The 13,741-nt window shown below is 49.6% G+C and overlaps 1 protein-coding gene across 3 annotated transcripts in view; it reads left to right on the top strand.

Annotated features, from left to right (window-relative positions):
• The window catches only part of gpr4 (G protein-coupled receptor 4), a 68,871-nt gene that overhangs the window by 22,312 nt on the left and 32,818 nt on the right, over positions 1–13,741 (top strand). The window contains exon 2 of one of the 3 annotated variants that reach the window (XM_067974852.1): positions 11,051–11,217. The exons of 1 other annotated variant lie outside the window; for it this stretch is intronic. The gene's annotated coding sequence lies outside the window, so the exon portion shown is untranslated. Of the gene's footprint in view, positions 1–10,559; positions 11,253–13,741 lie in introns of those variants that run through there. One more of the 3 variants, XM_067974853.1, reaches the window with a different exon arrangement.

Genomic DNA, 13,741 nt, shown 5'->3' with positions numbered 1-13,741 from the left:
CAAAGCCTTTCCACCATCTACAAGGCACAAGTCAGGAGTGTGATGGAATACTCTCCACTTGCCTGGATGAGTGCAGCTCCAACAACACTCAAGAAGCTCGACACCATCCAAGATAAAGCAGCCCACTTGATTGGCACCCCATCCACCACCCTAAACATTCACTCCCTTCACCACCGGCGCACTGTGGCTGCAGTGTGTACCATCCACAGGATGCACTGCAGCAACTCGCCAAGGCTTCTTCGACAGCACCTCCCAAACCCGCGACCTCTACCACCTAGAAGGACAAGGGCAGCAGGCGCATCGGAACAACACCACCTGCACGTTCCCCTCCAAGTCACACACCATCCCGACTTGGAAATATATCGCCGCTCCTTCATTGTCGCTGGGTCAAAATCCTGGAACTCCCTTCCTAACAGCACTGTGGGAGAACCGTCACCACACGGACTGCAGCGGTTCAAGAAGGCGGCTCACCACCACCTTCTCGAGGGCAATTAGGGATGGGCAATAAATGCCGGCCTTGCCAGCGACGCCCACATCCCGTGAACGAATAAAAAAAAAAGTAGCGGCCCTAACTTTCTGCGGCGAGTTTAATTCGTATTTACAGCGCAAATGCAGCAATTTCTTGATACTCACGGGTAGGTTCAGAGAATCATAGAAAGTTACGGCACAGAAGGAGGCCATTCGGCCCATCGTGTCTCCGCCGGCCGAAAAAGAGCGATCCAGCCTAATCCCACTTTCCAGCTCTTGGTCCGTAGCCCTGTAGGTTTCGGCTCTTCAGGTGCACATCCAAGTACTTTTTAAATGAGTTGAGGGTTTCTGCCTCTCCCACCCTCTCAGGCAGTGAGTTCCAGACCCCCCACCACCCTCTGGGTGAAAACATTTCTCCTCAGCTCCCCTCTAATCCTTCTACCAATCACTTTAAATCTACGCCCCCTGGTCACTGACCCCTCGGCTAAGGGAAATAGGTCCTCCCTATTGGTTGAGGATGAGATGCCGTTTTCACGAGGCTAACGGGCAGAGCAGCTCAGCGCCTTGTGGCGATTCGCAACTCAGGGGGTATCTCCTCCTCGCCGTGGGTTGCTGGACGATTTACACGTTAATAACTGCGAACGCCGTTGGCAGCAAATTCTGGCCCAATGTTTCTGCAATCCTTAAATCCCTCTCCTCAACAGATACTTTTAAAGGTGTGCGCTGACCCTGAGCTGACCGCACTCCCTGTGAGCCTCTTCCATCTGCTTATTATCCTATTTTATTTTTCTATTTATGGAACCTCTTCCATCTCAGGAAAGAGATATGTTGGAACGATTTCCAAAAACAAATCGTCACTTTCCTGGTTCCCTCTCCTCCTGCTCCGTGACCCAGAGCTGAGCCAATACCATACATTGTTATATTACTTGCTTCGCTCGTAAATCTATCCTCCCTCTCTGACCGCCCGCCTTTATTGAGACTAACGGCTACGAACGCTTGGTGCGGTCGATACACAAAAGTGTGTGTGTGTCGAGCGGGGGGAAACAGCCAGGAAGCCAACTCAACAAAGTCCAGCGCTCGCAACTCATTAACCCTTTAAATGCAGCTGGGTACATCGCTCGATGTCAGACCTTACAGCGGCAGGGGGGGGGGCGGGGGGGTCGCCCCGCCCACTCGGTGCAGAGTTCGCTGGCCTCTGACCTCAGCACCCCTAGGTCGGAGAGAGGGGAGAAAAAGTAACAACCAGAGTCCCTGCTCTCAATCACTAGCAAGTCCAGGTGTCAGCTGGAGGAACAGGACATGATCCCATATCTCAGTGTTTCTCATATAAAGGACGCATGTCTCCTGTCTATAAACACAAACGTTGTCCAACCCACTGCCGTGGTTTATAATCTGCACACATGAACTTTGGAACCATTTCAGATATGGCTTTTGTACAAGGAACATAGGAGCAGGAGGAGGCCATTCAGCCCCTCGAGCCTGTTCCACCGCTCAATTAGATCATAGATGATCTGTATCTTAACTCTATTTACCCGCCTTGGTTCTGTAACCCTTAATCCCCTTACCCAACAAAAATCTATCAACCTCAGTTTGGAAATTTTCAATTGACCCCCCCAGTCTCAACAGCTTTTTGGGGGAGAGAATTCCAGATTTCCACTCCCCTTTGTGTGAAGAAGTACAAAGTCACACTTGTCAATCAAATGGACTCAGGAGATTCCCGCGTTCATCCGAGCTGCAACATTAATTATCTTGCTCTCAATTATGGGCCACTCAGGATTGAATGTGTAACATCAAGAAAGAAAGAACTTGCATTTAATGAGCGTTTTTCATGACCTCAGGACGTCCCAAAGCATTTCACAGCCAATGAAGTACTTTTTGAAGTGTAGTCACTGTTGTAATGTAGGAAACGCGGCGGCCAATTTGTGCACAGCAAGATCCCACAAATAGCAATGTGATAAATGACCAGATCATCTGTTATTTTGAGTGATGTTGGTTGAGGGATAAATATTGGACACCGGGGAGAACTCCCCTGCTCTTCTTCGAAATAGCACTGTGGGAACTTTTACATCCATCCTCGGTTTAACATCTCACCTGAAGGGCAGCACCTCCGGCAGTGCAGCGCTCCCTCAGTACTGCACAAGAGTGTGAGCCTAAATTTTATGCTCAAGTCTCTGGAGTGGGACTTTAACCTTCTGACTCAAAGCACAAGAAGTGCCTCCATCACCACCCATTGCACAACTGCTCTTTGGCCCTCTTCCTTCCTTCTTCCTCAACTCGACAATTTGCCCTCTGACCCTAATTATTGGTCCTCTTGTGCCTGGTGACATTTCCTGACTAGGGGCCCACATGGACCAGGCCGACCCCACACTCACTCTACACTCACTCTACACTCACTCTACACTCACTCTACACTCACTCTCCCCGACCCCACACTCACTCTACACTCACTCTACACTCACTCTACACTCACTCTACACTCACTCTCCCCGACCCCACACTCACTCTACACTCACTCTCCCCGACCCCACACTCACTCTCCCCGACCCACACTCACTCTCCCCGACCCCACACTCACTCTACACTCACTCTCCCCGACCCCACACTCACTCTCCCCGACCCCACACTCACTCTCCCCGACCCCACACTCACTCTCCCCGACCCTACACTCACTCTCCCCGATCCCACACTCACTCTCCCCGATCCCACACTCACTCTCCCCGATCCCACACTCACTCTCCCCGATCCTACACTCACTCTCCCCGATCCCACACTCACTCTCCCCGATCCTACACTCACTCTCCCCGATCCTACACTCACTCTCCCTGATCCCACACTCACTCTCCCTGATCCCACACTCACTCTCCCCGATCCCACACTCACTCTCCCCGACCCCACACTCACTCTCCCCGACCCTACACTCACTCTCCCCGATCCCACACTCACTCTCCCCGATCCTACACTCACTCTCCCCGATCCTACACTCACTCTCCCCGACCCTACACTCACTCTCCCCGATCCTACACTCACTCTCCCCGATCCTACACTCACTCTCCCTGATCCCACACTCACTCTCCCTGATCCCACACTCACTCTCCCCGATCCCACACTCACTCTCCCCGATCCTACACTCACTCTCCCCGATCCTACACTCACTCTCCCTGATCCCACACTCACTCTCCCTGATCCCACACTCACTCTCCCCGATCCCACACTCACTCTCCCCGATCCCACACTCACTCTCCCCGATCCTACACTCACTCTCCCTGATCCCACACTCACTCTCCCTGATCCTACACTCACTCTCCCCGATCCCACACTCACTCTCCCCGATCCTACACTCACTCTCCCCGATCCTACACTCACTCTCCCCGATCCCACACTCACTCTCCCCGATCCTACACTCACTCTCCCCAATCCTACACTCACTCTCCCTGATCCCACACTCACTCTCCCCGATCCCACACTCACTCTCCCCGATCCCACACTCACTCTCCCCGATCCTACACTCACTCTCCCCGATCCTACACTCACTCTCCCCGATCCTACACTCACTCTCCCTGATCCCACACTCACTCTCCCCGATCCCACACTCACTCTCCCCGATCCTACACTCACTCTCCCCGATCCCACACTCACTCTCCCCGATCCCACACTCACTCTCCCCGATCCTACACTCACTCTCCCCGATCCCACACTCACTCTCCCCGATCCCACACTCACTCTCCCCGATCCTACACTCACTCTCCCCGATCCTACACTCACTCTCCCCGATCCTACACTCACTCTCCCTGATCCTACACTCACTCTCCCCGATCCCACACTCACTCTCCCCGATCCCAGACAGACACAATCCCGACACCATGGCAGCCAATCTCTGCACATTGGAACAGCATTGCAATGAATCGAAGAAGGGTTGGGTGAGTTTGAAAAGAAACCTGCTGAAATGCCAAATCTGTGTGCCAATCGAGCACAGGATGTTGACAGCTTAATAAATAGGTTCCCACAGAGAGAGGAAGCTGTGTATCTCTAATCGGTTTGGGGGGGGGGTTTTAAGCTATTTTTAGAGGCAGTGAATAAGAGGAACACGTGAGCTACATACCAGGCAACCTACAACAGATGTTGATGGGCAAACAAAAACACAGTGGGATCAGGGTGCCACAGTCAGTTTGAAGATTGTCATCTTACCCCAGGGTCCTGAGTTCAGCTCCAGCCCGGGGACCGGAGGGACATGAGTTGAAAGTGTCTCTTCAGGCCTAGCGGCTGAAATGGAATAAGCTTTGGGCAGTGGGGAGGGGGGAGGAACAAACTCACAACAAAACTGCACTGCTAAATGGCACAATTTGCAAATCTTACTTAGCCATGTCCCAAGAATGTGTAAACAATTTTACAACACCAAGTTATAGTCCAGCAATTTTATTTTAAATTCACAAGCTTTCGGAGACTTCCTCCTTCCTCAGGTAAATGTCAAGAGCTCCTTGAAGCCTACGCATTTATACATATAGAACAATACATGGTGTTTACAGACTGCCCCTGCAACTGCCCGTTGCCAAGGCAATCACCGTGTTCAGACAGAGAGGTGTCACCTGCAGAACCCCCGAATACACATTCAACAAAAAAACAAACAGGGAAAAAAAACAGAGAAGAAAAACAGAGAGAGGCAGAAACATCCGGAAGGCAGAGAGAGCCAGCAAATGACCCATTATATTAAAAACAGATAACATTTGTTCGCTGGTGGGGTAACGTGTAGCGTGACATGAACCCAAGATCCCGGTTGAGGCCGTCCTCATGGGTGCGGAACTTGGCTATCAATTTCTGCTCGACGATTTTGCGTTGTCGTGTGTCTCGAAGGCCGCCTTGGAGTACGCTTACCCGAAGGTCGGTGGATGAATGTCCATGACTGCTGAAGTGTTCCCCGACTGGGAGGGAACCCTCCTGTTTGGCGATTGTTGCGCGGTGTCCGTTCATCCGTTGTCGCAGCGTCTGCATGGTCTCGCCAATGTACCATGCTCTGGGGCATCCTTTCCTGCAACGTATGAGGTAGACAACGTTGGCCGAGTCACAGGAGTATGAACCATGCACCTGGTGGGTGGTGTCCTCTCGTGTGATGGTGGTATCTGTGTCGATGATCTGGCATGTCTTGCAGAGGTTACCGTGGCAGGGTTGTGTGGCGTCGTGGACGCTGTTCTCTTGAAAGCTGGGTAATTTGCTGCGAACGATGGTCTGTTTGAGGTTGGGTGGCTGTTTAAAGGCGAGTAGTGGAGGTGTGGGGATGGCCATAGCGAGGTGTTTGTCCTCATTGATGACATGTTGAAGGCTGCGGAGAACATGGCGTAGTTTCTCCGCTCCGGGGAAGTACTATGTTCTCCGCAGCCTTCAACATGTCATCAATGAGGACAAACACCTCGCTATGGCCATCCCCACACCTCCACTACTCGCCTTTAAACAGCCACCCAACCTCAAACAGACCATCGTTCGCAGCAAATTACCCAGCTTTCAAGAGAACAGCGTCCACGACACCATACAACCCTGCCATGGTAACCGCTGCAAGACGTGCCAGATCATCGACACAGATACCACCATCACACGAGAGGACACCACCCACCAGGTGCATGGTTCATACTCCTGTGACTCGGCCAACGTTGTCTACCTCATACGTTGCAGGAAAGGATGCCCCAGAGCATGGTACATTGGCGAGACCATGCAGACGCTGCGACAACGGATGAACGGACACCGCGCAACAATCGCCAAACAGGAGGGTTCCCTCCCAGTCGGGGAACACTTCAGCAGTCATGGACATTCATCCACCGACCTTCGGGTAAGCGTACTCCAAGGCGGCCTTCGAGACACACGACAACGCAAAATCGTCGAGCAGAAATTGATAGCCAAGTTCCGCACCCATGAGGACGGCCTCAACCGGGATCTTGGGTTCATGTCACGCTACACGTTACCCCACCAGCGAACAAATGTTATCTGTTTTTAATATAATGGGTCATTTGCTGGCTCTCTCTGCCTTCCGGATGTTTCTGCCTCTCTCTGTTTTTCTTCTCTGTTTTTTTTCCCTGTTTGTTTTTTTGTTGAATGTGTATTCGGGGGTTCTGCAGGTGACACCTCTCTGTCTGAACACGGTGATTGCCTTGGCAACGGGCAGTTGCAGGGGCAGTCTGTAAACACCATGTATTGTTCTATATGTATAAATGCGTAGGCTTCAAGGAGATCCTGAACATTTACCTGAGGAAGGAGGAAGTCTCCGAAAGCTTGTGAATTTAAAATAAAATTGCTGGACTATAACTTGGTGTTGTAAAATTGTTTACAATTGTCAACCCCAGTCCATCACCGGCATCTCCACACCAAGAATGTGTGGGAGAGGGAAGTTTTAGTGCAGTAGGCAGTGTTCAGTTTAAATTAGAATGAAGGTAAATTTATGGGAGTGGGAGCTTTACTCTGTATCTAACCCTGTACCTGCCCTGGGAGTGTTTGATGGGACAGTGTAGAGGGAGCTTTACTCTGTATCTAACCCGTGCTGTACCTGCCCTGGGAGTGTTTGACGGGACAGTGTAGAGGGAGCTTTACTCTGTATCTCACCCGTGCTGTACCTGCCCTGGGAGTGTTTGATGGGACAGTGTAGAGGGAGCTTTACTCTGTATCTAACCCGTGCTGTACCTGCCCTGGGAGTGTTTGATGGGACAGTGTAGAGGGAGCTTTACTCTGTATCTAACCCGTGCTGTACCTGCCCTGGGAGTGTTTGATGGGACAGTGTAGAGGGAGCTTTACTCTGTATCTAACCCTGAACCTGCCCTGGGAGTGTTTGATGGGACAGTGTAGAGGGAGCTTTACTCTGTATCTAACCCTGAACCTGCCCTGGGAGTGTTTGATGGGACAGTGTAGAGGGAGCTTTACTCTGTATCTAACCCACAGTATAGTTTGATGCCCATACTAAGAGCAAAAGTGTTTTCAGTGTTTTTCCTTAAGGCAACAGCCTGCATTTTCTCAGCACTTGCACCTGACCTTGTGTATATATAATGAGACATTGTCCAGGGAACAACACTTAATTACAGGCCCATTTAAAGGAGCACTGATTTAATGGCAAACCTTTTCTCGTTTCTTTACAAACACGTGGCACGATTTCTCATGTCACGGCGCCTAATAAGTGTTAATGCCATGAGCTTCAGCCTCCTCCCCCTCCTTGAACAGGAAAAAAATCTGCCAAAAACTCCTCCATGAAGACATTTAAAGGGGAAGCTTATTGGTGTCTCTCGGTCTTTCCCTTGATCCTGTAGGTTCTGCTTTGAAGCTACAGGCCCAGGGCTGCTGGAAGTGGGGCAGATATTTTGTGGACAACTCCATCAGGTAAAAGGGAACCTACCCCATAATCCACCTCATCGCCTCTCCTACTCTCCTGAACCTTGGAGAGAGTGGGCGAGGCCTTCACTTATGAAGAATTACATAGAATGTACAGCATAGAAACAGGCCATTCGGCCCAACAGGTCCATGCCGGTGTTTATGCTCCTCACGAGCCTCCTCCCTCCCTACTTCATCTCACCCTATCAGCATATCCTTCTATTCCTTTCTCCCTCATGTGTTTATCCAGCTTCCCCTTAAATGTATCCACACTATTCACCTCAACCACTCCTTGTGGGAGCGAGTTCCACATTCTCACCACTCTCTGAGCTACATCATTAAATAAATTTAAAACAGAAATAGACAGTTTCCTAGAAGTAAAGGGAATTAGGGGTTACAGGGAGCGGGCAGGAAATTGGATATGAAGTTGAGTTCGGAGCGGGCCCGGGGGCTGAGTGGCCGGGTCCTGCTCCTACTTCTTGTGTTCTTTAGATTTGAGGTTAGGATCAGATCAGCCACGATCTTATTGAATGGCGGAGCAGGCTCGAGGGGCCGATTGGCCTACTCCTGCTCCTATTTCTTACGTACTTATAGAAGTTTCTCCTGAATTCCCTATTGGATTTATTAGTGACTATCTTATATTTATGGCCCCTAGTTCTGGTCTCCCCTGCAAGTGGAAACATCTTCCCTACGTCTACCCTTTCATAATCTGAAGACCTCTATCAGGTCACCCCTCAGCCTTCTCTTTTCTAAAGGAAAGAGCCCCAGCCTGTTCAATCTTTCCTGATACGTCTCATTTCTGGTATATCTTTTTTGCACCTTCTCCAGTGCCTCGATATCCTTTTTATAATGTGGAGACCAGAACTCCTCTCAATATGGACATGGCCCTTCACCTGGGGCTCGAACCCATAACCTTGCGACTCATGGCCAGGAATGCAACCTCTGAGCCACTGTTCACTCCCCTCTGCTTTGCACTGACTAAAGACGGTATCCAGTTTTCGGAGGTCCCAAGTTGAAACTCAATCTCACTTATACTGGAACTAGCTTTAATGTCGTTACAGTGAGCCTCAGCACTCCTAGGTTAGGAAATGAGGTAAACAGTCAGCCAGCGTTCCCACTCAACCCCTCATCCGGTGACTCCAGCTAACGTGGGAGAGGGACGGAAAGTCTTCGGGCTGTAGAAAGTGCTCCGTGTGTGGATAGAGATGAGGAGAAATTGTTTTACGCAGCGAGTTGTTCTGATCTGGAATGCGCTGCCTGAAAGGGCGGTGGAAGCAGATTCAATAATAACTTTCAAAAGGGAACTGGATAAATACTTGAAAAGGAAAAGTTTGCAGGGCTATGGGGAAAGAGCAGGGGGGAGTGGGACTAATTGGATAGCTCTTTAAAAGAGCCGGCACAGGCAGGATGGGCTGAATGGCCTCCTTCTGCCCTGAATGATTCTATGATTCTATTACATGGAATTTACAATACAGAAACAGGCCATTTGGCCCAATTGGTCTATGCCGGCGTTTATGCTCCCCTCGAGCCTCCTCCCACCCCTCTTCCTCTAATCTCATCAGCCATGGATCAGTGAGCAGCACTCTCACCTCTGATGTCAGAAAGTTGTGGGTTCAAGTCCCACTCCAGAGCCTTGAGCACAAGATTTAAGCTGACACTTCACTGCAGTACTGAGGGAGTGCCGCACTGTTGGAGGTGCCGTCTTTCAGATGAAACGTTAAATCAAGGCCCCATCTGCCCTCTCAGGTGAGTGTAAAAGATCCCATGGCCGCAATTCAAAGAAGAGCAGGGGAGTTCTCTCTGGTGTCCTGGCAAATATTTATCCCTTAACCAATGTCACTAAAACAGATTATCTGGTCATTATCACATTGCTGTTTGTGGGATCTTGCTGTGTGCAAATTGGCTGCTGCGTTTCCTACATTACAACAGTGACTACACTTCAAAAGAACTTAATTGGCTGTAAAGCGCTTTGGGACGTCCTGAGGTTGTGAAAGGCGCTATATAAATGCAAGTCTTTCTTTTCTTTAGCTTATCCTTCTGTTCCTTTCTCCCTCGTGTGCTTATCCAGCTTCACTTTTAAATGCATAATATTGGTACAGGACAAGACTGGGCTGTGATGCCACTTACAGTCAAATAGCCCCCCCACCCCGATACTGTCTGGACACACACAGGGAGAGTGATTATTTGGACGAGGTAGCAGAGGGCACCTGGGGGCTGGTGGGATCCACACCTCGTGTGAGTTAATGTACTCATGGTGTGGAGATGCCGGTGATGGACTGGGGTTGACAATTGTAAACAATTTTACAACACCAAGTTATAGTCCAACAAATTTATTTTAAATTCCACAAGCTTTCGGAGGCTTCCTCCTTCCTCAGGTGAACGATGTGGAAATGAAATTTTCGAATCCTTCGCATTTGAAAGGGCGGGCATTGTTCTGTGATTTTCAAATGCGAAGGATTCGAAAATTTCATTTCCACACCATTCACCTGAGGAAGGAGGAAGCCTCCGAAAGCTTGTGGAATTTAAAATAAATTTGTTGGACTATAACTTGGTGTTGTAAAATTGTTTACAATTAATGTACTCAGGAAGGGAAAGGACTGCCACAGCGTAGAAAGCAGTGGGGGGGGAGACAAAGCTTCACCGGATTACTTTGTTCCTGCAATGCATTGTGAATATCATTGGGAAGGAGGGAGTTAACACTTCCCTCCGACTAATGAAAACTCAGAGGCTGTGAGAACAGCTTACTGGGCGCCTCGAGCTTGGGGAAGCCACTTCCTGTTTCTCAGTGTCTTTTGGAAGAAGTTGACAGTGTTCTTTCAAAGCACTGCACCGCAGACCGGGGAAGAGGGTCCACGCTCTCCGGCTGTGACCGTCTCCCTCAGCTTTAAAGTGAGCACAGAGAGAGGGGCTGAAACAGCGAGAGGTTGAAAGGGAAAGAGAGAGAGGAGGAGGAGGAGAAACGAGGAGAGGCAGACTGGCACCTGTTCCATTAACGCAAGGCAGACTTTAATGCAGAGTTTGGAGAGCAAGTGAATTCTTCTGTTTACCTCAGATTATCACATCAGTTAAATTGAATCAGGGTACACACCGTGATGGATTCGGGATCAACACATCATTACTTGGACGAGAAATGTCAAGTTTGACCCGGGGGCTTGTGACGATTTTGCGAAAAAGACAAATCTGTAATATTTGAGCGGACTGCAATTTTATTCTAAATCAAGGTATTTTGTTCGGCAAAACCCAGTTGTTCACAATCGACGATCACCACAGACGACCAGTGCTGGTACTCGATGGGAGATTGTCTGCCAGGATATCAGGAATTCCAGAGACGGGAATGATCGGGAGTTTCTTCGGAAATCGGATCGGAATAATTTGTTCGAATGGGACACGCCATCACCCCCGGACCCAATTGCAAGTTTACCTTGAAGCTTCATCTTCTTTTTAATGTAAAGGGACTGTTCATAAAAGGGGGGACGGAGGGAGGGGGGGGAAGAAAACTAACAGTTAAGAGGAACTGAATGTAAAATTCTGCCGCGGTAACTAGTCGCTGAAGCAAATTGAGTTTTAGCTCTGTGCGGTTATATGTGATGGGTTTCCAGTTAGCTGTAGGGGTTAAGGTTTCTCTCTCTGTTGCTCTCACACAACGTCTCACTGAGAGCTAACCCTAACCCGTATAAAATTCTTAGAGGGCTTGACAGGGTAGAGGCTGTTTCCCCTGGCTGGAGAGTCTAGAACACAGTCTCAGGATAAGGGGTCGGCCGTTTAGGACCGAGATGAGGAGAAATGTCTTCACTCAGAGGGCGGTGAATCTTTGGAATTCTCTACCCCAGAGGGCTGTGGATGCTCAGTCGTTGAGTATATTCAAGACTGAGATCGATAGATTTTTGGACTCTAAGGGAATCAAGGGATATGGAGTAGGGCGGGAAAGTGGAGTTGAGGTCGAAGATCAGCCATGATCTGATTGAATGGCGGAGCAGGCTCGAGGGGCCGTATGGCCGACTCCTGCTCCTATTTCTTATGTTCTTCTGTTCTTAGGTATACCTAACCCTAAGCCTTTCCTTGTGTGAGACAGGACCTTCAGTCACCAAGATGCTATGCTCTTGAATTCTCCCCATCTCTCCACCTCCTTCTTCTTGTTTAAAACCATCCTTAAAACTCACCTCTTTGACCAAACCTTTTGGTCACCTCTCCTAATAGCTCCTTCTTTGGCTTGGTGTCTATTTTGTTTTCTTCTGATTACGCCTCTGAAGCGCCGTGAGACATTTTTCTACATTAACGGCGGTAAATAAATATAAGCAGTTGCTGTTGTTATTTGTAAGGGGCAGAGAAACATTTCTCCTCTTACAAGACACTGAGGAAAACTCCTGCTAACAGCAGGATTTTGAAATTGTTTGAGAGACTTTTTAGTTTTCATGCTTGTTTTTTGGGCGGGGTGGGTGGTGGAGGGAATTCTGTCAGTGAGATGAAAGTGGTTGTCAGATAGGTTTATGTGGACGGTTACTGTGTCACCAAACACATGGTAACACATTGCCAGGACAGCCATATGACGTGCCAATTAGCCAACAGCAGAATGTGACTCCTCTGTGCTCAGGTAATTGAGCCCTATTTAAACCCACTTCCACCAACACCAAACCCACCTGGCCCCCAGTCATTCCCCAGCTGGCCATTAGGGGACTCACGACAGACGGACACCAGGCCTAACCCTCGCCAACCCTCTAACCCAACGTAGGGACATAGGAAATCGCTAGACAGAAAAACGCCAAGGTCCATCTAGTTCGCCTTCTACCATCCTTGGTAGTCGCCTGATACAACGATAATGGAGTTGTTGATCAATCATAGCAATCAATCTCTATTAATTAGTCTACAACAGGCCCAGGCATGAGGTGAGGGAAACCCCCAGTGGGGGAGAGATTTGGGAACCACAGGTCCAAAGTCGTCTGTTCCTCCCAGGCCTGTTACACTCACCACACGTCATGTCTCAAATTACTCAGATACTGTATCTCAAAATGTTATTTTCTGAAAGAAATCTTATCTAATTTACATTTGACTGAATCAACACTAACTGCTTCCACCGTCTCCCTCGGGGACCCTGTTTCACAGATTGACCACTTGCTCACTGGAACATTGGCCTCGATATTAACAGGGAGGGCGGGAAGGATGCAGGGGAGCCCGGTAGCGGGCGGTGAACCAGGCAAGGCCGGGGATGTGTGGGGTCCCTGCCGATTTTAACGGCAGGGCCTCATTTAAATAACTCTCCGCTGACTTCCTCCTGATAACCGGCCCTGTGTGACTGCCTGGCCGGTGGGCGGGAGTCGACGTTTAGCGGCAGCCGGGGCCCCGTGGGGACGGTCCCTGGCAGTCAGTGGACGAGATCGGGGGTTCCAGCGAGATTGGCGGGGGGGGGGGAGAGTGGGTTAAAATCGGGGCCATTGTTTCCACAGATTAGTTTTGAATTTATCCCCCCTTCAGGCACAGGCCGTGTCCTCTGGTCCTACAGTCAAGGTGAAATAGCTTGTCGTGATCGACAATATCTAGACCCTCCTCTCCCCCTCACCCCGGTCTGGGAACAGAACACGAGACCCGGGAGGCACAAGAGAAATGGAGGCAATAAAAAGAAATGGGTAACCTGTCCTCTTATCAAAACGCTAGTTGCTTTCCCAGGCGCTGCAGAGCGTTACAGTTTGTGATGTATGTGCCCTATGTATATGGTAACAGCTGCTAGCTACAGAGAGACACTCACTATCTCCATGAAGACAGATAAGACATGGCATTCTTTAGTGCAGGGTACAGCAATAAAGGAAAAATGACAAGAGGCAATATAAACTGAACAATTTTAAAGGAGGTGCAGGAACAGAGAGACCTGGGGGTTCACATACACAAATCTTCGAAGGTGGCAGACAAGTTGATAAAGCTGTTTAAAAAAAAGGATATGGGA

The sequence above is a fragment of the Heptranchias perlo genome, chromosome 41 (genome assembly GCF_035084215.1).
Source record: "Heptranchias perlo isolate sHepPer1 chromosome 41, sHepPer1.hap1, whole genome shotgun sequence".
Taxonomy (NCBI): domain Eukaryota; kingdom Metazoa; phylum Chordata; class Chondrichthyes; order Hexanchiformes; family Hexanchidae; genus Heptranchias; species Heptranchias perlo.
This window is presented reverse-complemented; position numbering and strand designations above follow the sequence as displayed.